The sequence below is a fragment of the Heptranchias perlo genome, chromosome 6, assembly GCF_035084215.1.
Source record: "Heptranchias perlo isolate sHepPer1 chromosome 6, sHepPer1.hap1, whole genome shotgun sequence".
Classification (NCBI taxonomy): Eukaryota; Metazoa; Chordata; class Chondrichthyes; order Hexanchiformes; family Hexanchidae; genus Heptranchias; species Heptranchias perlo.
The window spans coordinates 89,414,921-89,438,268 of record NC_090330.1 but is presented as its reverse complement, the minus strand read 5'-3'; positions in this window follow the sequence as shown (position 1 = coordinate 89,438,268).

Here is a 23,348-nt window from a genome sequence, read left to right as displayed (position 1 = left end):
TCAGTGAGTTAAAAAGGGATCTTGCCCAGATGGAATGCAATCATAAATTGGCAGGCAAAACAGTAATTGAACAATAGGAGGCCTTTAAGGAGGAGATGATGCAGTACAGATTAGACACATTCTCATGAAGGGAAAAGGAAGGGCGTACAAAGCAAGAGCTCCCTGGCTGACAAAAGATATAGAGATTAAAATGAAACAGAAAAAGGAGGTTTATGACAAATGTAATGTTCATAATACTGTCGAGAACCAAGCTGAATACAGAAATTAGAGAGGTAATCTAAAAAAGGGAATGAGGAGCAAAGAGAGAGTATGGGAATAGATTAGAGGCTCACATAAAAGGGAACCCAAAAGTCTTTTATAAACATATAAACAGTAAAAGGGTAGTCAACAGAAGGGTGGGGGTGATTAGGGACAAAAAAGGAGATCTTCTTGTGGAGGCAGAAGGTATAGCTGAGGTAATTCACTAGAGATGAGGATGCTGCCAATGTAGCAGTAAAGAAGGAAGTAGTAGCGATGTTGGCTAGGATAAAAATAGATAAAGAGGAGGTACTTCAAAGGTTGGTAGTACTCAAAGTAGAAAAGTCACCTAGGATTCATCCTGGGTTACTAAGGGAAGTAAGGGCAGAAATTGCGGAGGCTCTGGCCACAATCTTCCAATCCTCCTTAGATATGGGGGCGGTGCCAGAGGATTGGAGGATTGAAAATGTGACACCCTTGTTCAAAAAAGGGGAGAAGAATAAACCTGACAATTACAGGCCAGTCAGCCTAATGTTGGTGGTGGGGAAATCTTTGAGACAATAATCTGGGACAAAATTAATTGGCATTTGGAAACATATGGACTGATAAATTAAAGTCAGCATGGATTTGTTAAATGAAAATCATGTTTGACTAACTTGATTGAGTTTTCTGATGAAGTAATGGAGATGGTTGATGAGGGTAGTGCGGTTGATGTGTTTATCGACTTTCAAAAGGCATTTGATAAAATACCACATAACAGACTTGTTCGTAAATTTAAAGCACATGGGATTAAAGGGACAGTGGCAGCGTGGATGCAAAATTGGCTAAGGAACAGAAAGCAGAGAGTAGTGGTGAACAGTTGTTTTTCATACTGGAGGGAAATATACAGTGGTGTTCCCCAGGAGTTGGTATTAGGACCACTGCTCTTTTTGATATATATTAATGACTGGATATAATTTCAAAGGCTATAATTTCAAAGTTTGCAAATGACATGAAACTCAGAAATGTAGTAAACAATATGAAGGATAGTTACAGACATCAAGAGGACATAGACAGAATGGTGAAATGGGCAGACACGTGGCAGATGAAATTTAACGCAGAGAAGTGTGAAGTGATACTTTTGGTACAAAGAATGAGGAGAGGCAATATAAACTAAATGGCACAATTTTAAAGGGGGTGCACGTACACAGATTTCTGAAGATGGCAGGACAGGTTGAGAAGGCTGTTAAAAAAGCATATGGGATCCTGGGCTTCATTAACAGAGGCATAGAGAACAAAAGTTATGTTAAACCTTTGTAGGCCTGGTTAGGCCTCAGCTGGAGTACTGTGTTCACTTCTGGGCACCACACTTTAGGAAGGATATGAAGGCCTTAGAAAGGGTGCAGAAGAGATTTACTAGAATTGTACTAGAGATGAGGGACTTCAGTTAGGTGGAGAGATTGCAAAATCTGGGCTTGTTCTCCTTAGAGCAGAGAAGGTTAAGAGGAGATTTGATAGAGGTGTTCAAAATCATGAATGGTTTTGATAGAGTAAATAAGAAGAAACTGTTTCCAGTGGCAGAAGGTTCGGTAATCAGAAGACACAGATTTAAAGTGATTGGCAAAAGAACCAGAGACGACATGAGGAAACATTTTTTTGCACAGTGAGTTGTTATGACCTGGAATGCACTGCCTAAAATGGTGGTGGACGCAGATTTAATAATATCTTTCAAATGGGAATTGCATAAATACTTGAAGGGAAAACATTTACAAGGCTATGGGGAAAGAGTAGGGGAGTGGGATTATCTTTCAAAGAGCCAGCACAAGTACAATGGGCCAAATGGCCTGCTGTGTTGTATCATACTGTGAAACTATGAAACCACTATAAACTATGGACCAACCGCATTAATGCCATGGCTACCAGAACAGGTCAGAGGCTGGGTATTCAGTGGCAAGTGACTCACCTCTTGATTCCACAAAGCATTTGCACCACCTACAAGGTACAAGTCAGAAGTGTGATAAAATACTCTCCATTTGCCAGGAAGGGTGCAGCTGGAACAATACCCAAGAAGCGTGACACCATCCAGTGCAAAGCAGTCCACTTGAGCGGTATTTCATCCACTAGCCTAAACATCCACCTTTTCCACCATCAGCGTACCATGGCTGCAGTTTATACAATCCATAGGCTGCACTGCAGAAACTCGCCAAGGCACCTTCAGCAGCATCTCCAAAATCCGCAAACTCCACCACCAGAAGAATAAAGGCAGCAAGTGCATGGGAACACCATCATCTCCAGGTTCCCCTCCAAGTCACGCACCATCCTAACTTGGACATATATCGCCATTCATTCATTGCTGCTGGTTCAAAATTTTGGAACTCCCTACCTAAAAGCATTGTAAGAGTACCTCCACCACATGGACTGCAGTGGTTCAAAAAGTAGTTTCACCGCCACCTTTCCAGGGCATCTAGGGATGGGCAATAAACGCCAACCTTGCCAGAAATGCCCACATCTTAAGAATGAGTATAAATATAATCTTTCACACAATGTGATAACAACCTCCTGTGTCCTTCTTTATTTGCTGTTCTTGTAGTAAAGAAGCTAATTCATTTAGCTTCATCTTCTACAAGAATATAATAATGTAAAAATTTCTTGTTTTCACAGATGAATCCACCTTGGGGTTCAAGCGGGAGGCCAGCACAATTCTGAAAAGTCAGGAGGACATCACTGGTAAAGATGTCAAAGCTTCCCAACAAGAGTCATAGAATCTGCGGTCTAGAAATACAAATGGTTTTTGCAATAATGGTCAGCAATAATCAAATCATTCAGAGAGCTTGCTATGTGTTCTGCAATGAAAGCTTGAGGGATTTTTTTCAGAATAAGAGGGAACACACCATCTTAAGGGGACAGATGTCGGCTTTTGGACACCCACCTCACACCCAGAACATCCTGCAGGAGGGCATTGACCTGCTACATGACTGATGCAATGCATGCACGTCACTTGAACTGAAAATCGGGAGAGATGTATAATGGGAAGCTGAATCGAAATCGCCCGTGTTACGCTATCACCCAAAGTCAAAATTACCCCTTAGACTGCAGAGTTGGTGGCCTAGCAACTGAGTCCTCCATTTTGTCTTCAGCTGACGCAAATTAGGTAAAGTTAAATGGAAAGCTTTCCATATCATTCTCACCCTGAGCCACTAAACTAAACCAAATTTAATCAATCTTAAGGGAAATTTTTCTCTGTGCACGATATGTAACTGTATGTAAAAAATCGTAAACCCTTTTATAATGAACACGTCTGCAGATTTGCTACACATAGTGCACAGAGCAAATCTCAGCTCTTGCCAGTTGGTCTCAATGTTAATCAATCAAAGGCAATTCCTCCGCCTTAAATGTTTGCAAAAAACACTCTCAAGCAGAACAAAATTTCTACCAGGAGAAATGAAAGATCTTGGGACACAAAACCCAAAGAAATTGCATTAGTTTCTACTGCAAGAGATTTCTCATGATTGAAAACAACAAAGGGACAATTGAGTAGAGACACCACTGAAGAACTGTGTAATTCCTTTAATCCCTTCATACCTTTAATTGTCTGTCAGAATGGGGAGGGATTAGAATTCACAGTGGAAAAACTATAGAGCTGCTCTACAAATGCCTTCTAATCCAAGTATCACCAGCGTGATGGAGATTGAAGTTAATAGAGGAATCAACTTATTTTGATTACTTTGATTTCCTTTAGGTATTCTTGCTGTGATACACCCCAGTTTCCCATTGCTAGTCTCTGATCTCTACTTTGTTGCAATTTCCAGAATTATAGTCTATCTTTTTGCAATTACCAGAATCCTACATCAAATAGTAACTGTAAATGTTTGATATGGTTTTGGTTAGTTGTGTATTATTTTCCTGTGATCCCCTTTTGATTACTAAATGGAATACCAAGTGGAATTGTCCTAGGAGGAGGGAGTGAGTAGAAAGGGCCTATATTCTCTGGAGTTTAGAAGAATGAGAGGTGTTTATCTCTGGTTAGAGAGTCTAGAACTAGAGGTCATAGTCTCAAGATAAGGAGAGAGATGAGAAAAAAATTCTTCACTGAGGGAATCTTTGGAATTCTCTACCCCAAAGGGCTGGGGATGCTCAGTCATTGAGTATATTCAAGACTGAGATCGATAGATTTTTGGACACTAAGCGAATCAAAGGGTAGGGCAGGAAAGCAGAGTTGAAGTAGAAGGTCAGCCATGATCTTATTGAATGGCGGATCAGGCTCGAGGGGCCGTATGGCCTACACCTGCTCCTTTTTCTTATGTTCTTAAATTAGTGACTATTGCAAAAGTTAGAGTAAAAGCAAGATTTTACCTTATAGCCTGAAAGCTACAGACATGGGGGATGAATTTCCGTAAGGGTTTTCCCACTCGACCAACATAACTTTGGAAGAAAAGCAGCAGAAACCCTGTAAAAACTGCATTTACACCACTTCCCCAGGGATTCTGCGGCTCTTCCATTGAACTTACAGTGGTCAAGTGGGGGAACCCCGTGGATACTCACCCCCTCGATATATCCTCATTCCCCAGCAGCAATCAATGGCAGGGATTACAGTTTGGTGATCCTTGCAGAATGGAGAGTTGCAAATTATGCTACATGTCCCTAGGAAACCTTTTCCTCAGATCACCTGCTGATGTAAATTATCATAAAATAGTGAAAATGTTTTCTCACATGTAATGTGATAAGGGAGAACTGCAGTCTGGGACCGTTGGTATGGGGGTGGTGGGGGGGGGAAGTCACGGCATGTGGGATCAAGGCATTGGTTGCATATGATGGAGTCCTAGAGTTTAGGTTGATTGGGGAGAGGTGTTTTGGTTTCCCGGATGATTGAGGGAACGAGGATGTGATAGTGCTGAGGGAGGTATGGAGACTGATAATGCATAAGAAATGGGAGCAGGAGTAGGCCATACGGCCTCTCAAGCCTGCTCCACCTTTCAATAAGATCATGGCTGATCTTTGACCACTTTCTCACCCTATCCCCGTATCCCTTGATTCCCTAAGTGTCCAAATATCCACTGATCTCAGTCTTGAATATACTCAATGACTCAGCATCCACAGCCCACTGGGGTAGAGAATTCCAAAGATCGACAACCCTCTGAGTGAAGAAATTTCTCCTCATCTCAGTCCTAAATGGCCGACCCCTTATCCTGAGACTATACCCCCTAGTTCTAAACTCTCCAGCCAGGGGAAACGGCCTCTCAGTATCTACCCTGTCAAGCCCTCTCAGAATCTTATGTTTCAATGAGATCACCTCTCATTCTTCCAAACTCCAGAGAGTATAGGCCCATTCTATTCTATCTCTCTTCATAGGGAAACCCTCTGATCCCAGGAATCAATCTAGTGAACCTTTGTTGCACCGCCTCTAAGGCAAATATATCCTTCCTTAGGTAAGGAGACCAAAACTGTAGATAGTACTCCAGGTGAGATCTGACCAAAGCCCTGTACAACTGCAGCAAGACTTCCTTATATTCGTACTCCAACCCCCTTGCAATAAAGGCTAACATTCCATTTGCCTTCCTAATTGCTTGCTGTACCTGCATGTTAATTATCTATGTTTCATATACAAGGACACTCAAATCCCTCTGAATACCAACATTTAATAGTTTTTCACCATTTAAAAAATATTCTGTTTTTCTATTCTTCCTACCAAAGTGCATAAGCTCACATTTCCCCACATTATACTCCATCTGCCACCTTCTCGCCCATTCACTGAACCTAACTATATTCCTTTGCAGACTCTTTATGTCCACCTCACAGCTTACTTTCCCACCTAGCTTTGCACCATCAGCAAACTTGGATACATTACACTCAGTCCCTTCATATAAGTCATTAATATAGATTGTAAATAGCTGAGGCCCAAGCACTGATCCTTGCGCCTCCCTACTAGTTACAGCCCACCAACCTGAGAATGACCCGTTTATCCCTACTCTCCATTTTCTGTCTGTTATCCAATCCTCTATCCATACTAATATATTACCCCCAACCTCATAAGCCCTTATCTTGTCTATCAACACCTTATTGAATGCCTTTTGAAAATCCATATATACTACATCCACTAGTTCCTCTTTATCTACCCTGCTAGTTACATGCTCAAAAAACTATAATAGATTTGTCAAACACAATTTCCCTTTCATCAAACCATGTTGATTCTGCCTAATCATATTATGATTTTCTTGGTACCCTGTTACCACATCCTTAATAATGGATTCCAGCATTTTCCTGATAACTGATGTCAGGCGAACTAGCCTGTAGTTCCTTACTTTCTCTCTCCCTCCTTTCTTGAATAGCCATGTTACTTTTGCTTTCTTGAATAGTGGTGTTACATTTGTGGGGGAGTGAAAGAGAATGAAGGATATACAACTTCATGAATACCCAACTACAAGTTGTATAAAAGTGCTTATTTTAGTCATTTAAAGCGTGTCATACATTTAGCCTGTAATTATTGGATATACATTTTAAATAACTAACGACATGCTTTCTAGCTTAGTGCTGGAAAAATCTTTGTGAAACCTTAACTCCACCTGAGAAAGGCCTGTAGTGCATCCTGTAGATAGTACACCCTGCAGCCATGATATCTGCTGGTGGAGGGGGTAGATATTTAGGCTATTGTATGAGGTGCTGATCAAGTCAACTGCTTTGTCTTGGATGGTCTTGAGCTTTTTGAGTGTCATTGCAGCTGCACCCATCCAGGCAAGCGGAGATTATTCCATCACACTCCAGACTTGCACCTTGTAGGTGCTGGAGAGGCTTTGGGGAGTCAATAGATGAGTCACACACCACAGAATACCCAGCCTCTGATCTGCTTTAGTAGCCACGTCATTTATGTAGTTGGTCCAGTTGAGTTTCTGGTGAACAGTGACCTCAATGACCAGAAACACACATTTTAAAATAACAGCAATTGAGAACAATACTAGTGGAAATCAAAGGCAATGCAGAAAAACTCTGACAAAGCATGAAAATGTTGCCGCTTTTCTCTACAGATTGAAGTCTGATGAGAACACAGCCACCTCTTCTGAGACAAGTTGGTAATACTGCACATGCTTTTCATGAGTATAACAGTATGCTTGATGTGCTTTAATGTAGTATGCATTTGTTTTCACAGGGCATGTAAGTCATTGTATGGGTTACCATATTCTTCAATGGCATATCAGGTATTGTGGCACTCCAATAAAATAGAATATTTCACATTCAATGATTTTCATAATATTACCAACTTGTCTCAGAAGAGGTGGCTATGTTCTCATCACACTTCAATCTGTTGAAAAAAGCTGTGACATTTTCATGCTTTGTCAGAGTTTTTCTACATTGCCTTTGACATCCAGCTGGTATAGTTTTCAATTTCTGTTTTTTAAGATTTATGTTTTGCTGATCTTTTGCAATTTAAATGCAGTGTCGACAGTCTGCTACATTTATGCATATTTCTGAATATCTTAAACTTTTCAAGCATCACTAGCTGTGATTTAACATGTTCCTGTGGTTTGCAAAGAGATTGTTTATATTCCAACGAATCACTCAGTTTTTGAAATTCAATTACTGGAATAACTTTGCTAGGACAGAGCTTCACTAAGTTCCTGGGTTGTAAAATGAGCTTGCAAGGTAAGGAGGACCATAAAAGCAATTTCAAATTAAGTACGATGTAAACTCAGTTTTCCTGGTCACAAATCTCCTGTCATAAAAGAGGAACTTGCTGATTAGAATCAATAGTACTTCTTTACTTGATATGACAGCCAATATTATAAGGGGTTGATTTCTCCGCTGGATATTTTGGTCCAGTCCCCTCTGTTATGGATGCAAAATCTGAAGGAGAACTTTGAAAATTGAGATAGCAGTCACAACTGTTGCTAATGCAGATAGAACATGGATTTCTTCTTGGTTTCAAATTTGGGCTAAAGTGCTTTAAAATCCTCAGGCACACTGGCAAATCTGGGGTGGAGGTCAGGTACAAAAGGCTGGAGGAGAACAGGAATTCTGCTGGGGCCCAGAAATGCCTGGTCTCCACGCAGAATCCTAGTGGCAGGCAATTTGCATAGGGGCCTGGGTTAGGTGGGACTTCCGTCTGCTCCTATTGTTACAGCAGGCAGGGCCGAGGGGAGGGATTTCCTCGGCTGTAGACTCTCTTGCATACACTGAATGGAACACCAATGTATGGTGTTTTGGCACTGAGTACACAAGGACCTGACTTCTATGGGAGAAGTGTTACTGCCCGGGCAGCCAACAGTGTCAGCAGATCATTGTTATATTCTTCCTCTGAGCTCCAACATTGTCACTATTGAAATGTTATAAGACAATAATGGTTGTTCCTTCTGCTTGTGTTTGCAACAGTAATGCTCCCCTGTTTTGAGGAAGCATATGGTCCTATGCTAAAGTTGATAATTTCTCAAGAATTAAAGTCAATGGGCCAAATCTTGCTGGAAAAATAATGGCATGTTAATGATGCAAGTTGTCATTAATGTGCAAATCAGCCAGCAAATTCAGGGGATTAAGAGATACGCCGTGAGTTGCGAATCTCCAGAACTTGCTGGTCGATTTGCTTCGAACAAACGGCATCTTGCCCTTAGCCTCCCTGTTATTTTTAAGAATTTGATGGATTTGCACATTAATTACCCATTAAACTCACCCCAGAAAGTTAGGGCTAGTGATCAAGCGCGTAAGTACTCTTTTGATGACGGGATAATTGTTAATGTAATGCCAATCAACCTCTCTGGCCGACAAAGGGAACAATTTAAACTGTTCAGTCTCGTTCCTGCATGAAGTAAATTCTTCTCAGAGATTTCAAACATTTAAATTTTAATTTTTTACATTTTTTTTCTTACTTTTCCTTTATCTCCTTTTGCTCTCTCTCTTAATCCAATCTTTTGTTCCCTCTCTAAACATTTCTCTTTCTGCACCTGATTTGACTCGAATTCACCCTCCTTCTCTGTCATTGCTCTGTTTCTTTCTCCATCCTTAAATTTCACTGGTTAAGATGATAGACTGTTGGTCCCACTGTTCACTAAGGTCCCAGATGTCCATTTGTCCTCGCCTTGCACTTCCAGCAAGTTACAGCGCAAAAAATTCGAGCTGAAGGGTCAGGGAAAATGTCTAACTAATGGTGTACGCCACAAAGGGCCCCATTCCAGCAAGATTTGACCCAAATTCCTGCAGTATGACTCTGGTCTCATCATTTCCTGGTTGATTGCAAGAGGATAGTCATCCTGTTGACCATACGGTTGTATTGTTAGGCCAAAATAACAAATTGTTAAATGCCCACTGTCATTATAGATAACAAAAAGGGTAGTTAGCTCATTAATACATTAAGGCCCTCTCTCTCATTGCTGCAGCCTGCTGTCTCAGTGCTGCACCTTATGGTTTATATTTAATTATTGTGTTTTAACACAAATTGAATACTTGAGGCGAGTTCTCAATTATTAAAACACATCCTTTAAGCATAACTTGTTCTCAAATTCTCTCAATGAGAAAAGATCAAAAATTCCAAGGCACAATAACACCTAATATCCTTTTAAAAGAATTCATGGATTCTGTTTCAACAACAGTTTGTGGCAGCGAATTCCACTGTGTAAAAAATTTGACGCTCAACTTTCGCGGGATTCTCCTGATCTCCTGCCTAAATTTTGGAGAAATGCGTAAAAGGGCATTATCGGCTGTTTACACCGTTTCTCTGATGTTCCATCGATCTCATGCCAGAGAACCCCTCCAGAGTTCCAAGTTGTTTGCTATGAAAGTTCCCGGTAATTTTTCGGATTATCTTAAATTTATGCCCCCCTGTTACAGTCTTGCAGGTCACTACCTCTTCATAACACTTCATAACCTTGAAGACATCAATGAGGTCATCCCTTAATTTCCTCAGCTCTCATGAACAAAGCCCTATCTTCATAACTGTAACTCTTCATCCCTGATAACGTCCTACTGAATCCTTGCTGCACTGTTTCCATTCCTTTCATTGTTTCTTTAACAAAGTGTCCAAAACTGAACTTAATACACCAACTGCAACCTGTCTAAATTCTTGTGTAAGTTCAACATTACCTTCTTGCTTTTGCACTCTGAGCCTCCAGAAACAAAACCAAGGATTTGTTTTGCTTTTTTATGGCCTTATCTAGTTGCACTGCCACTTTAAATACCAATTAGGTGATGCCAAAATCTTTTTAAAAAATTCATTCATGGGATGTGGGCGTCGCTGGCAAGGCCAGCATTTATTGCCCATCCCTAATTGCCCTTGAGAAGGTGCTGGTGAGCCGCCTTCTTAAACCGTTGCAGTCCGTGTGGTGAAGGTTCTCCCACAGTGCTGTTAGGAAGGGAGTTTCAGGATTTTGACCCAGCGACGATGAAGGAACAGTGATATATTTCCAAGTCGGGATGGTGTGTGACTTAGAGGGGAACGTGCAGGTGGTGTTGTTCCCATATGCCTGCTGCCCTTGTCCTTCTAGGTGGTAGAGGTCGCGGGTATGGGAGGTGCTGTCGAAGAAGCATTGGCGAGTTGCTGCAGTGCATTCTGTGGATGGTACACACTGTAGCCACTGTGCGCCGGTGGTGAAGGGAGCGAATATTTAGGATGGTGGATGGGTGCCAATCAAGCGGGCTGCTTTGTCCTGGATGGTGTCAAGCTTCTTGAGTGTTGTTGGAGCTGCACTCATCCAGGCAAGTGGAGAGTATTCCATCACACTCCTGACTTGTGCCTTGTAGATGGTGGAAAGCTTTGGGGAGTCAGGAGGTGAGTCACTCATCGCAGAATACCCAGCTTCTGACCTGCTCTTGTAGCCACAGTATTTATGTGGCTGGTCCAGTTAAGTTTCAATTCAATGGTGACCCCCAGGATGTTGATGGTGGGGGATTCGGCGATGGTAATACCGTTGAATGTCAAGGGGAGGTGGTTAGACTCTCTCTTGTTGGAGATGGTCATTGCCTGCCAGTTGTCTGGAGCGAATGTTACTTGGCACTTATCAGCCCAAGCCTGGGCGTTGTCCAGGTCTTGCTGCATGTGGGCACGGACTGCTTCATTACTTGAGGGGTTGCAAATGGAACTGAACACTGTGCAATCATCAGCGAACATCTCCTTTTCTGACCTTATGATAGAGGGAAGGTCATTGATGAAGCAACAATGTCCTGGGGCTGAGATGATTGGCCTCCAACAACCACTACCATCTTCCTTTGTGCTCGGTATGAGACCAGCCACTGGAGAGCTTTCCCCCTGATTCCCATTGACTTCAATTTTACGAGGGCTCCTTGGTGCCAGGCTCATTCAAATGCTGCCTTGATGTCAAGGGCAGTCACTCACCTCACCTCTGGAATTCTGCTCTATTGTCCATGTTTGGACCAAGGCTGTAATGAGGTCTGGGGCCAAGTGGTCCTGGTGGAACCCAAACTGAGCATCGGTGAGCAGGTTATTGGTGAGTAAGTGCAGCTTGATAACACTGTCGACGACACCTTCCAACACTTTGCTGATGATTGAGAGTAGACTGATGGGGCGGTAATTGGCCGGATTGGATTTGTCCTGCTTTTTGTGGACAGGACATACCTGGGCAATTTTCCACATTGTCGGGTAGATACCAGTGTTGTAGCTGTACTGGAACAGTTTGGCTAGAGGCGCGGCTCGTTCTGGAGCACAAGTCTTCAGCACTACAACCGGGACGTTGTTGGGACCCATAGTCTTTGCTGTATCCAGTGCACTCAGCCGTTTCTTGATATTACGTGGAGTGAATCAAATTGGCTGAAGACTGGCACCTGTGCATGGTGGGGATATCGGGAGGTGGCCGAGATCGATCATCCACTTGGCACTTCCGGCTGAAGGTGGTTGCAAATGCTTTAACCTTGTCTTTTGCACTCACGTGCTGGACTCCACCATCATTGAGGATGGGGATGTTTACAGAACCTCCTCCTCCTGTTAGTTGTTTAATTGTCCACCACCATTCATGACTGGATGTGGCAGCACTGCAGAGCTTTGTTCTGATCCGTTGGTTATGGAATGGCTTAGCTCTGTCTATAGCATGTTGTTTCCACTGTTTAGCATACATGTAGTCCTGAGTTGTAGCTTCACCAGGTTGGCACCTCATTTTATGGTACACCTGGTGCTGCTCCTGGCATGCTCGTCTACACTCCTCATTGAACCAGGGTTGATCTCCTGGCTTGTTGGTAATGGTAGAGTGAGGAATATGCCGGGTCATGAGGCTACAGATTGTGCTGGAATACAATACCGCTGTTGCTGATGGCCCACAGCGCCTCATGGATGCCCAGTTTTGAGCTGCGAGATCTGTTCTGAATCTCTCCGATCTAGCACGGTGGTAGTACCACACAACACGTTGGATGGTGTCCTCAGTGTGAAGACGGGACTTCATCTCCACAAGGACTGTGTGGTGGTCACTCCTACCAATACTGTCATGGACAGATGCTTTTGCGACAGGTAGTTTGGTGAAGACGTGGTCAAGTAGGTTCTTCCCTCGTGTTGGTTCGCTCACCACTTGCCGCAGGCCCAGTCTGGCAGCTATGTCCTTCAGGACTCGGCCCACATATGTGCTACCGAGTCACTCTTTGTGATGGATAATGAAGTCCCCCACCCAGAGTACATTCTGTGCCTTTGCTACCCTCAGTGCTTCCTCCAAGTAGTGCTCATCAGCTGAGGGAGGGCGGTAGGTGGTAATCAGCAGGAGGTTTCCTTGCCCATGTTTGACCTGATGCCATGAGATTTCATGGGGTCTGGAGTGAATGTTGAGGACTCCCAGGGCCACTCCCTCCTGACTGTACATCACTCTACCTGGCTTGGTTTGCCTTTGTCGTGTCTGGTGCCTCGTGGTCCGATGCTGGGTGGTCCATCCGGTTTTATTCTTATTATGACTTCCTTTAGTGAGATTTTACAACTGAGTGGCTTGCTAGGCCATTTCAGAGGGCAATTAAGAATCAACCACATTTCTCTGGGTCTGGAGTCACATATAGGCCAGACAGGGTAAGGACGGCAGGTTTCCTTCCCTAAAGGGCATTAGTGAACCAGATGGGTTTTTACGACAATCCGGTAGTTTCATGTCCACCATTACTGATACTATTTTTTTTAAATTCCAGATTTTTATTTAATTAATTGAATTTAAATTCGCCAGCTGCCGTGGTGGGATTTGAACTCATGACTCAGGATTACTAGTCCAGAAACATAACCACTATGTCACTGTACCCTGTCTCTCTGCTTCCATTCCATTTAAAATCTTGTCATTTCAGGTGTATTTCCTTTCCATACATGAACCTGGAGCAATTAGGATGCAATGTGCAGAAAGCCAGCAAGCATCTGGAGAACCCCTGCTTCATAGTTCTGTTGATGGACATTTGGGTCATGTATTCCTTTAGAGCACCTCAATTGTGCTCCATGGAGCCAAGTAACCTTTCCATACCCGTAACATTTTCGAACATTCTCCATTCCAAAGGAGTTGTAAAGATGTCTTCATCTCTAAGCAACAAGGGAATGGCAGTAGGGGACATGGACGTCTGCAAAGAAGCTGTTACTCTTTCTGAAGACAGCCCTGGATATACCCGACCATCACTGAATGAAGTATTCCCTTGGTGAGAAAGTGAAATGTCCACGCTCCTAAGAAGTGCTCTGTGAAAGTAATAGTGGGGGTGACTGTGCTTGTGTAAAATGCCTGTCTCTTCACTTCCAGCCTACTATGGCACCTCATTCTGCCTTCATAGATTGAGAGACTGCATTGTAAAAGCTAAGCTGTAGCAAATATGTTGGAATGTGCCTGCAGTCATAGCAATGCAATTGATGTAGTGAGAGGCCTGCATACTTTTGAAGGTCGAATAAACCTAGTGTCCCCTTATCAGGCACTAATGCTGGACACATTGTGGGATCAATTCCATTAGGCTTTGCCAAGTCTAATAAATTCAAGCAGGTGCTCTTTCTAGGGGTAGAGGGAATTCTTGTTATAAAGACCTGTGTTTTTTCATTGTGTACGACCTTGCCAGAAAAAAGAAAAATGATGTCAAGATCACTAAATTACATATGGCACCTTGGAGCAGATTTTCCATGTAATTAATTTGTTTGGTTGGAAAATCACAGGCAGGGAGCACCAAAATGCAAAATCTCCCCGATAGGTTACACATTGTATACATTTACTTACTTGCTTGCTGTTTTGGCTAACTACCCTCCAACTGATCATATGGTTCCATTTTGAGACTTACATCATTAATTTTTACGGGGTTCTCCCAATGGTCCTCCGAAAAATCTGTCAAAGATGCACGGGAACCCCTGTTTAAGTTGTTTCTTCATGGTGTCCGTAGATCTTCCGCTGAAGTTATGGCAAATGATCAGAAGAAATCCCGTGGAAATTTGACTCCTCAGAATGCAGTACAAACCACATAGGAATAAAAAGATTAGTTGGTCTTCCCTAATTTTTGAAGGGATTCGCAAAATTTCACATGTTCCCCCCACCCCGAAGATTTATTGGAGTTATTAAAGAAACCCTGGTGTGACTGTTTTAAAAAATCCAAGGTCTCTCAAAATGGCTGCAGTCAGACACATGGCCGAGGACCGGCAGATTTGAAATTGCATTCTCAACAACTCGACAGGCTTCGTGTCTCAGACAGGTTTCTTTAAACAATGCAGCTGCATTCTAGCCCTGAGGCAAGCTATCAACATGGCCGGCCAACACATCAAAATTCGAGCAGCAAGTGATCGCAGGACAAAAGGTGAACCATCAAGGTACATTCGGAACAATGGTAAAGCAGTTAGCGAACAGATCGATACAGGAAATGGCCATTAATGTAAATGGGCCAGAGATGGGGTCCTTTGTCTTACGTTTCGTGCTTAAATCAAACAATGAAGCAAGCTGATAAGGTATGAAAAAAACCTGTTACCAAGAGGGTATAACTGGGGCTGCCCAGTATCTCTCTCTCTTGCAGCTTCTCTCTTCGCCTCTTGGCCCCATCCTGTCTGTCTGCTAGCAACTAAGAAGGAAGGCCATTCAGTAAACCTCGCAACCACATGTCGACGGCAACAGCAGGCACAGGGGCCAGGCCTTTTCATCTGTTTCACCAGTGAGCATTAATTTTCTGGCCGCCACAAGACAACCTAGCATAAGTGTAAGGTTGGGGGTTAAGGGATATTGCTAAACTTATGATTTTAGAATTTTCCCTCGATGTGTACGTTTCTTTCAACCCGATAAGTGTAAGACTGTATTACATCCATAGCGATTTCTTTATCTTCTGTATTATACTGTTTACCTTGTAGTTTTAGTTTTCTTATTAATAAACATTGGTTTTCCTTGTACCAATCCACTGGTCTGTTTGTCTGTCTTTGTTACCACTCCATAAGTCCTCAGCTCAGAATCAGGAAGGGGTAAGCGATTCGCAACCGCACTGCGGGCAGGGCAGCTCAGGAAAACATAACTGGCTGACCTATTATAAGCCCGAGAAACCCTAAAAGAAAGAAACCCCTTACAGAAATGGCGAGTCAGGCAGGAGCTGAGGCGAAAGTGTGTAACAAGACAGACAGTGGTGCGGAGGAGGAATCCGCAATGGAGATAAGGTTGTCTGCCTATGTGTGCGGCAAGGTAAATATCGCGAAAAAGTGGGTGGGCGATATGTTAAAGGCCGAGCGTCCCATAGATGCAGCCATCCAGTGGACAGCAAGTAAACAGTATAAGAAAAGTATTGAGAAGGCGGTCTGGCTCTTGTGTTTTAAAAAGCAGGTCTTTGTACTAGACCGTGCTGTAGCAGCGCGAGCAGCCAAGATTAAACAGTTGACCCTAGAGCTGCAGGAAAAGACAGCAGCCGAAGAGCAAGGGGTAGCAGCGCTCCAGGCAATAAACCAAGAAAGGGCGCAGGTGGCAAGGGACCACCAGGCAAAGGTAGAGCGCCTGGAATACCAGATCGCTGAGCTCAAAAGTAGCACTAGAGGTCGAATGGAACACCTGGAATACCAGGTCAGAGAGGCGAGAGGCAGTGAGGTTAGGTTAATGGATAAGATCCACAGCCTCACGCAAGAATTAAAAGAGCAGGAGGAGAAAGTAGGCGAGGTAAAGGCAGCATATAAGCTGGCCTGAGCCCAGAGGTTTGAAGAGGCAGATCATGGCCCCTGCAGGCAAGAAATAGAACGTTTGGGCATGGCCTTAGCGAGGGTGAAGGGCATGGTATGCCTCCTTAGCCCGAAGGCGGGCCAGTCGGATTTTACCGGCAACCCAAACAGGGAAGTCCCACAGGCAGCTCCCAGAACGACTCTGGTGAGGGAACCAGAGGCTTCACGGCCATCACCCATAGCCCTGAGTTTTCAGGAGGTCTGGCCTGACCGTCCGCGCAGGGGAAAGAGCCATAGACAAGGCTAGGAGGGAAGCGGTCCAAGAGCTACCAGTCCCCAGTACTGTGGAGGCGAAAAAGCAGGCAGCTGGGATCCAACCCGAGGTTAGAAATCCCCAGCTCCCAGCAGGTCACAGCTCACAGGCAGCACCTGCAGGTGCAGTCGCATGCATCAGGGGAGGAGTCACCCAGACCCCTGTCCAAACCATTCCCCCTCTCTTCTGGGACTCAGGTGGGGAGGAGGAGGAGCCCGAGGCAGGTAGTCCCGCCCCCGACCTAGGTTTTTAACCTGGAGAGGAAGACTCTCAGCCTCCGGCAGCAGGCAGCGAAGGGTTGCCTGTCCCCAGCTCAGACTTGGGAAGGGAGGAGCCACAGGGGAAAAGCCCCCAGCCAGCGAGGACTGCGACCCACAGCAAGGGTCCGCTCGCCAGGGTAGCCCCACCAACAGCACTTCCTAGGAGGTCCCCTCGGACACCCCAGCCAAGGAAGACATGGTCGCCGGCTCCCCAGTTTAAAAGGGCTACCTCCCGCGTTAAAGTTAAGTCGAAAGACAAAGGTCCTCAGCCAGCAGTCGCGGGCTGTGAGGGACCGGAAGTAAAGCTCAGTACAGCCACGCCGCAGGGAGCAGCCTGCAGCAGTCCTGACAGAATTTGAGCTGGCCGCTCGGAGACGGGCGGCGGATGTATATAACTTTAGCAGTTAGGTTGTAGTTTTAAGTTAAGATGTATAGGTTTATTATAAGGTGTGGAACCATAATGTAATTTTAAGATGGAACCGTTCCAGTGTTGTCTTCGTGAGCCGAGGTCGAGGGACCCGCTCACACTTCACCCGAGCCAGGCAGCCTGTATGGGGCCCGGCCAGATGTTAAATTTTATCAGTTTGATTTTTCAGATGGTGACAGAACCAGACTAAACACCCACGAGCTTTTGGACGGGATTGGGAGACAAAGAAGGGGTGTTTTTAACGATGTCTTAACTGGTTTTAACACGGGGTCTTCTTTCATCAACAGCTTAGATGACATCGAGCTGCAGACCCAGATTAATGGTTCAAAAACGCAATTAAAGACAGGGTGGAGAACATTGGTGTCATTCAGGGGGGTGCACACATTCGTTTTACAGCGGTCCCGCCCTACGTCATAAAGTGGGAGCACGCTATGACTGGTACTGACCTCTCGGGGTGCCAGAGCCGGGGATCACACATAATCCTGTGTCCCCAGCACTTGAACGCCTATTCAAAACCGCAGTGCGGGTTCAGAGCTGCTGACGCGAAGCCTATAAACTGCACCATGGAAGCCATGGCACAAGGCCATGTTCCCCCACAGGTGGCGTATATCGGAGGTGGGACATATTGCATCACCACAGCAGCGTCTCACTACCAGCATGGTCAGCACAGCTGGTGTGCGGTGAGTGACAGCAGTTTCTGCTTTAAACCCGAGGCAGAAGTTCAAGTAGCACAGATACGAATTGTCCCCATCCCTGAACCATCCACTGTTCACCTCACTGTGAAAGAGAATTTCATCAACCTCCAAAAGTATGTAGTCCACTTTGGCTACCAGATCCCCCCTCTCCCAGAACACCTCGTTAAATTATTAAAAGCAGTAGGGGTGTCCCAAAAACACTTTTACACGCTGGAACAGAAGACTGTCCAGATAGGGGCCGATATTCTGAGTATTACGACCCCACCCTGGTGGGACATCTTTGAGAATATCAAGGTCCCCTCCTGGATTCGTCTGGCATCACACGTGCTGGTAATCTGTCAGCTCGGGATCGTCCTCTACCTGGTTTGCGTCCAGTGTAGGAATAGGGGTCTCGAGGTAGTAGTTAGAACACAAAGGGTATGGAAGGACCATTATGCTCGGGTAGACGAAACACCCGTGTGAGTTCGGGGACGCATCCCTTGCGAGTGATGGCAGCCTGTTTCATTATTTTAATAAAGATGGTCCCTTCCGTTTGTTGTTTTCAATAAAGTAATGTTTACGTTTTGATGTTATTTTGAATAAAGATTGTTCATTGTTGTGTTGTATAGTATGCGAAATACTGTTTCATCCCAAGTGGTGCAGGGGTATTTGGACCCCTCCGTGCTGGGATTGTTGTAATTCAACCTTGTTTTCTATCCGAATGCCTGCCATACACTGGGGTTCTCTCCAAGTAAGGGAATGTATGTGTCGAGGGATTAGGGATAGGTAAATAAAGGGGAAGGTTGTTTGCGACAGTCAGAAATCTTTGCTCACCTTGCATGGACACTTCAAGCAAGTTTAAGTATCCACAGGGGGGAGTGAAGGGATTCGCAAAATTTCACATGTTCCCCCCACCCCGAAGATTTATTGGAGTTATTAAAGAAACCCTGGTGTGACTGTTTTAAAAAATCCAAGGTCTCTCAAAATGGCTGCAGTCAGACACATCGCCGAGGACCGGCAGATTTGAAATTGCATTCTCAACAACTTGGCAGGCTTCGTGTCTCAGACAGGTTTCTTTAAACAATGCAGGTGCATTCTAGCCCTGAGGCAAGCTATCAACATGGCCGGTCAACATATCAAAATTCGAGCAGGAAGTGATCGCAGGACAAAAGGTGAACCATCAAGGTACATTCGGAACAATGGTAAAGCAGTTAGCGAACAGATCGATACAGGAAATGGCCATTAATGTAGATGGGCCAGAGATGGGGTCCTTTGTCTTACGTTTCGTGCTTAAATCAAACAATGAAGCAAGCTGATAAGGTATGAAAAAAACCTGTTACCAAGAGGGTATAACTGGGGCTGCCCAGTATATCTCTCTCTTGCTCTTCTCTCTTCGCCTCTTGGCCCTGTCCTGTCTGTCTGCTAGCAACTAAGAAGGAAGGCCATTCAGTAAACCTCGCAACCACATGTCGACGGCAACAGCAGGCACAGGGGCCAGGCCTTTTCATCTGTTTTCACTGGTGAGCATTAATTTTCTGGCCGCCACAAATCAACCTAGCATAAGTGTAAGGTTGGGGGTTAAGGGATATTGCTAAACTTGTGATTTTAGAATTTTCCCTCGATGTGTCCGTTTCTTTCAACCCGATAAGTGTAAGACTCTATTACATCCATAGCGATTTCTTTATCTTCTGTATTATACTGTTTACCTTGTAGTTTTAGTTTTCTTATTAATAGACATTGGTTTTCCTTGTACCAATCCACTGGTCTGTTTGTCTGTCTTTGTTACCACTCCATAAGTCCTCAGCTCAGAATCAGGAAGAGGTAAGCGATTCGCAACCGCACTGCGGGCAGGGCAGCTCAGGAAAACATAACTGGCTGACCTATTATAAGCCCGAGAAACCCTAAAAGAAAGAAACCCCTTACAGAAATGGCGAGTCAGGCAGGAGCTGAGGCGAAAGTGTGTAACAAGACAGACAGTGGTGCGGAGGAGGAATCCGCAATGGAGATAAGGTTGTCTGCCTATGTGTGCGGCAAGGTAAATATCGCGAAAAAGTGGGTGGGCGATATGTTAAAGGCCGAGCGTCCCATAGATGCAGCCATCCAGTGGACAGCAAGTAAACAGTATAAGAAAAGTATTGAGAAGGCGGCCTGGCTCTTGTGTTTTAAAAAGCAGGTCTTTGTACTAGACCGTGCTGTAGCAGTACAAGCAGCCAAGATTAAACAGTTGACCCTAGAGCTGCAGGAAAAGACAGCAGCCGAAGAGCAAGGGGTAGCAGCGCTCCAGGCAATAAACCAAGAAAGGGCGCAGATGGCAAGGGACCACCAGGCAAAGGTAGAGCGCCTGGAATACCAGATCGCTGAGCTCAAAAGTAGCACTAGGGGTAGAATGGAACACCTGGAATACCAGGTCAGAGAGGCGAGAGGCAGTGAGGTTATGTTAATGGATAAGATCCACAGCCTCACGCAAGAATTAAAAGAGCAGGAGGAGAAAGTAGGCGAGGTAAAGGCAGCATATAAGCTAGCCTGTGCCCAGGGGTTTGAAGACGCAGATCATCGCCCCTGCAGACAAGAAATAGAACGTTTGGGCATGGCCTTAGCGAGGGCGAAGGGCATGGTATGCCTCCTTAGCCCGAAGGCGGGCCAGTCGGATTTTACCGGCAACCCAAGCAGGAAAGTCCCACAGGCAGCTCCCAGAACGACACTGGTTAGGGAACCAGAGGCTTCACGGCCACCACCCATAGCCCCGAGTTTTCAGGAGGTCTGGCAGCAAGGGGGGGTGGAGGATGAAGCATTAGGGGAGACCCAGCAATTCCTGGCAGATAGACCAGGACCGGGACCAGTGTACCCCCTCCGACAACGGAGGTATGGCCCGCCCTCCGATGGCGAGGACCTCGGGGCCATCCAGAACCAGTTTGTAGTGCCGCATGGCACCCCACAGCTCAGGGCCATGGTTAGCCATATCCCTAAGCTTACAGTGAGGGGAGACCCCTCTCTACACTTCCGTGAGATAGAGCAGGCAGCGTGCGTTAATGACTGCGATGAAGCAGAACAAGCAAAAATGCTGCTGTTTTCTCTGGGGGGTGACCTCCTCCAAACCTTATCAGATGAGTGCAAAAGGGGGCAGAAAGATTACGAGGAGTTAAGGGATGAGATATTGGAGGCCATGGGACTAAATGATGGGAGTCCGTTCGCCCGGGTGGGAAAAACGGTACAGCTCCCTGGGGAGTCCCCACAGGCTTTCGCAGACAGGCTGTGGCCAGTCTACCAGAGCGCATGCCCGGGAATGCCAGGGCGAACACTCCTGAACAGAGATCAATTGGCCCATTGGCTCCGCTGTCTCATGACAAACTGCCTGCCCCAAATTCGAACACGAGCTGCGGCTTGGTTTGAACCCCGTAGCCCCCAGACCACCGAGGAAACGGTGATCCGCCAGCTCACGATAGCATTTAAAAATATCAGGGGTATCGAGACGCCCCAACCCAAGGGGAAAGTCCACGAGGTTAAATCAGGGGCCCAGCATAAAAGGGAGTGGCACCAGGAAGGGAATCGTCCCGCCCAGGCTAAGTTATACTGCTATGGGTGTGGGAAGAACGGCCACTGGCGGAAAGATTGTAAAAACCCCTGGAAGGATACTAAGGGAAAGAATCCCACCGCCCCAACCCAAAAGGCAGCGACGGGGGAGGCAGAGACAGGAATTGCCCCGCTGCCATGGCTAATGTTGCTCACCTTGTAAACTGTGTAGCAATTGCTGCACTGCCATTGTTTCAACTCTAATTCAAACTAATGACAGGGAACAATTGAAGCATTTTCATAGAGTTAAGCTCCAGGGCAGCATTAGTGCAAGTGATGGAATGCCAATTAGGCTTTAATTGACCTTTATGAATTAGTTGCGATACATTAATAAACTGCTAAAGATTTCTGCTTCAATTTAGAAGTTCCAGAGATCTCTGACTCTTGTGCACAATGGAGCTGATAAGTCAAATGTCACAGGTCTCTGCCAGATTGGCAGTGATTGCTAGTCTGACATCGGAGAGCAGAACATGGGCCCTGTTCTGAACCAATCTACAAAACCAAAGAAAAATAATTTGTGGTAAATTACAAACACTAAAATGTCTTTAATTTCTGGGGCTGTCATAGGTCGGCTTATCTCTTTAAAAATGAGTGGCATCTGTGTACAAGAAGGAGAAAAAGAGTCACTCTACTCAGGACAAGTAGTTGCCCTCTGTGACTAGATTCAAAGCAACAAATGTAGTTAAAAATATTTTACATTATCTCAAAATCCCTTACCAGATTCCTGCAATAGGATCACAAATAGCAAGTAGGAAACTACTAATCATAAAAGTTCAAAAACTTAAAATCAAAAATGAGTAATTAGCAAACAGCTACTAATAAAAAGGAGAAGCAGAATCAATGAATTTGTTGAAAATGCTTTTTGATTTTTTTTCCCAACACTAGCTAGCTTAGTGCTAGAAATTACATTTGTTACTTAATAAATACATTAAAAATGACTGCACTCACAAAAATAATTAAACTACACTAGAGCATTTTGTGTATTTAAAACATTTCTATCAGATGCCTATGCATCTCTGAGAAACCTGGGGCATCAAGTTAATGAATCTTCCCAGAGCTCCCACTGTCACCTGTATGTACAAATTTGACAAGGTGGCAAAGTACAGCTCCCAGTATGCATCGATGGCTACAACTTCCTGAATTTTTTTTTTCTGACTGAAAGCATGATAAGCCATTTGCAAAGCATGCCAGGAATGGTTATCTTTAAACCTGCCCTCTCCTCCAATCCTGTTCATTGATAGAAAATTATTAAGGCAAAAAAAAATCCCAGTGAAACCATTTTGAGGAACAGTGAAAATAACTAGAATTTGGGTTGTTTTGCTATGGGACTTCAAAATAATGTAAAGAATAAATGATTCTTGAGGTAACATTGTTGAGAAAAACAAGGTAATATTTTCAAGTGATGAATTTGCAAGTACAGCATATTACATGGAGGAACATAGGAACAGGAGTAGGCCATTCAGCCCCTCGAGCCTGCTCCGCCATTTGATAAGATCATGGCTGATCTGTGATCTAACTCCATATACCTGCCTTTGGCCCATATCCCTTAATACCTTTGGTTGCCAAAAAGCTATCTATCTCAGATTTAAATTTAGCAATTGAGCTAGTATCAATTGCCATTTGCGGAAGAGATTTCCAAATTTCTACAACCCTTTGTGTGTAGAAATGTTTTCTAATCTCGCTCCTGAAAGGTCTGGCTCTAATTTTTAGAGTGTGCCTCCCACTCCTAAAATCCCCAACCAGCGGAAATAATTTCTCTCTATCCACCCTATCTGTTCCCCTTAATATCTTATAAACTTCGATCAGATCACCCCTTAACCTTCGAAACTCGAGAGAATATAACCCCAATTTGTGTAAT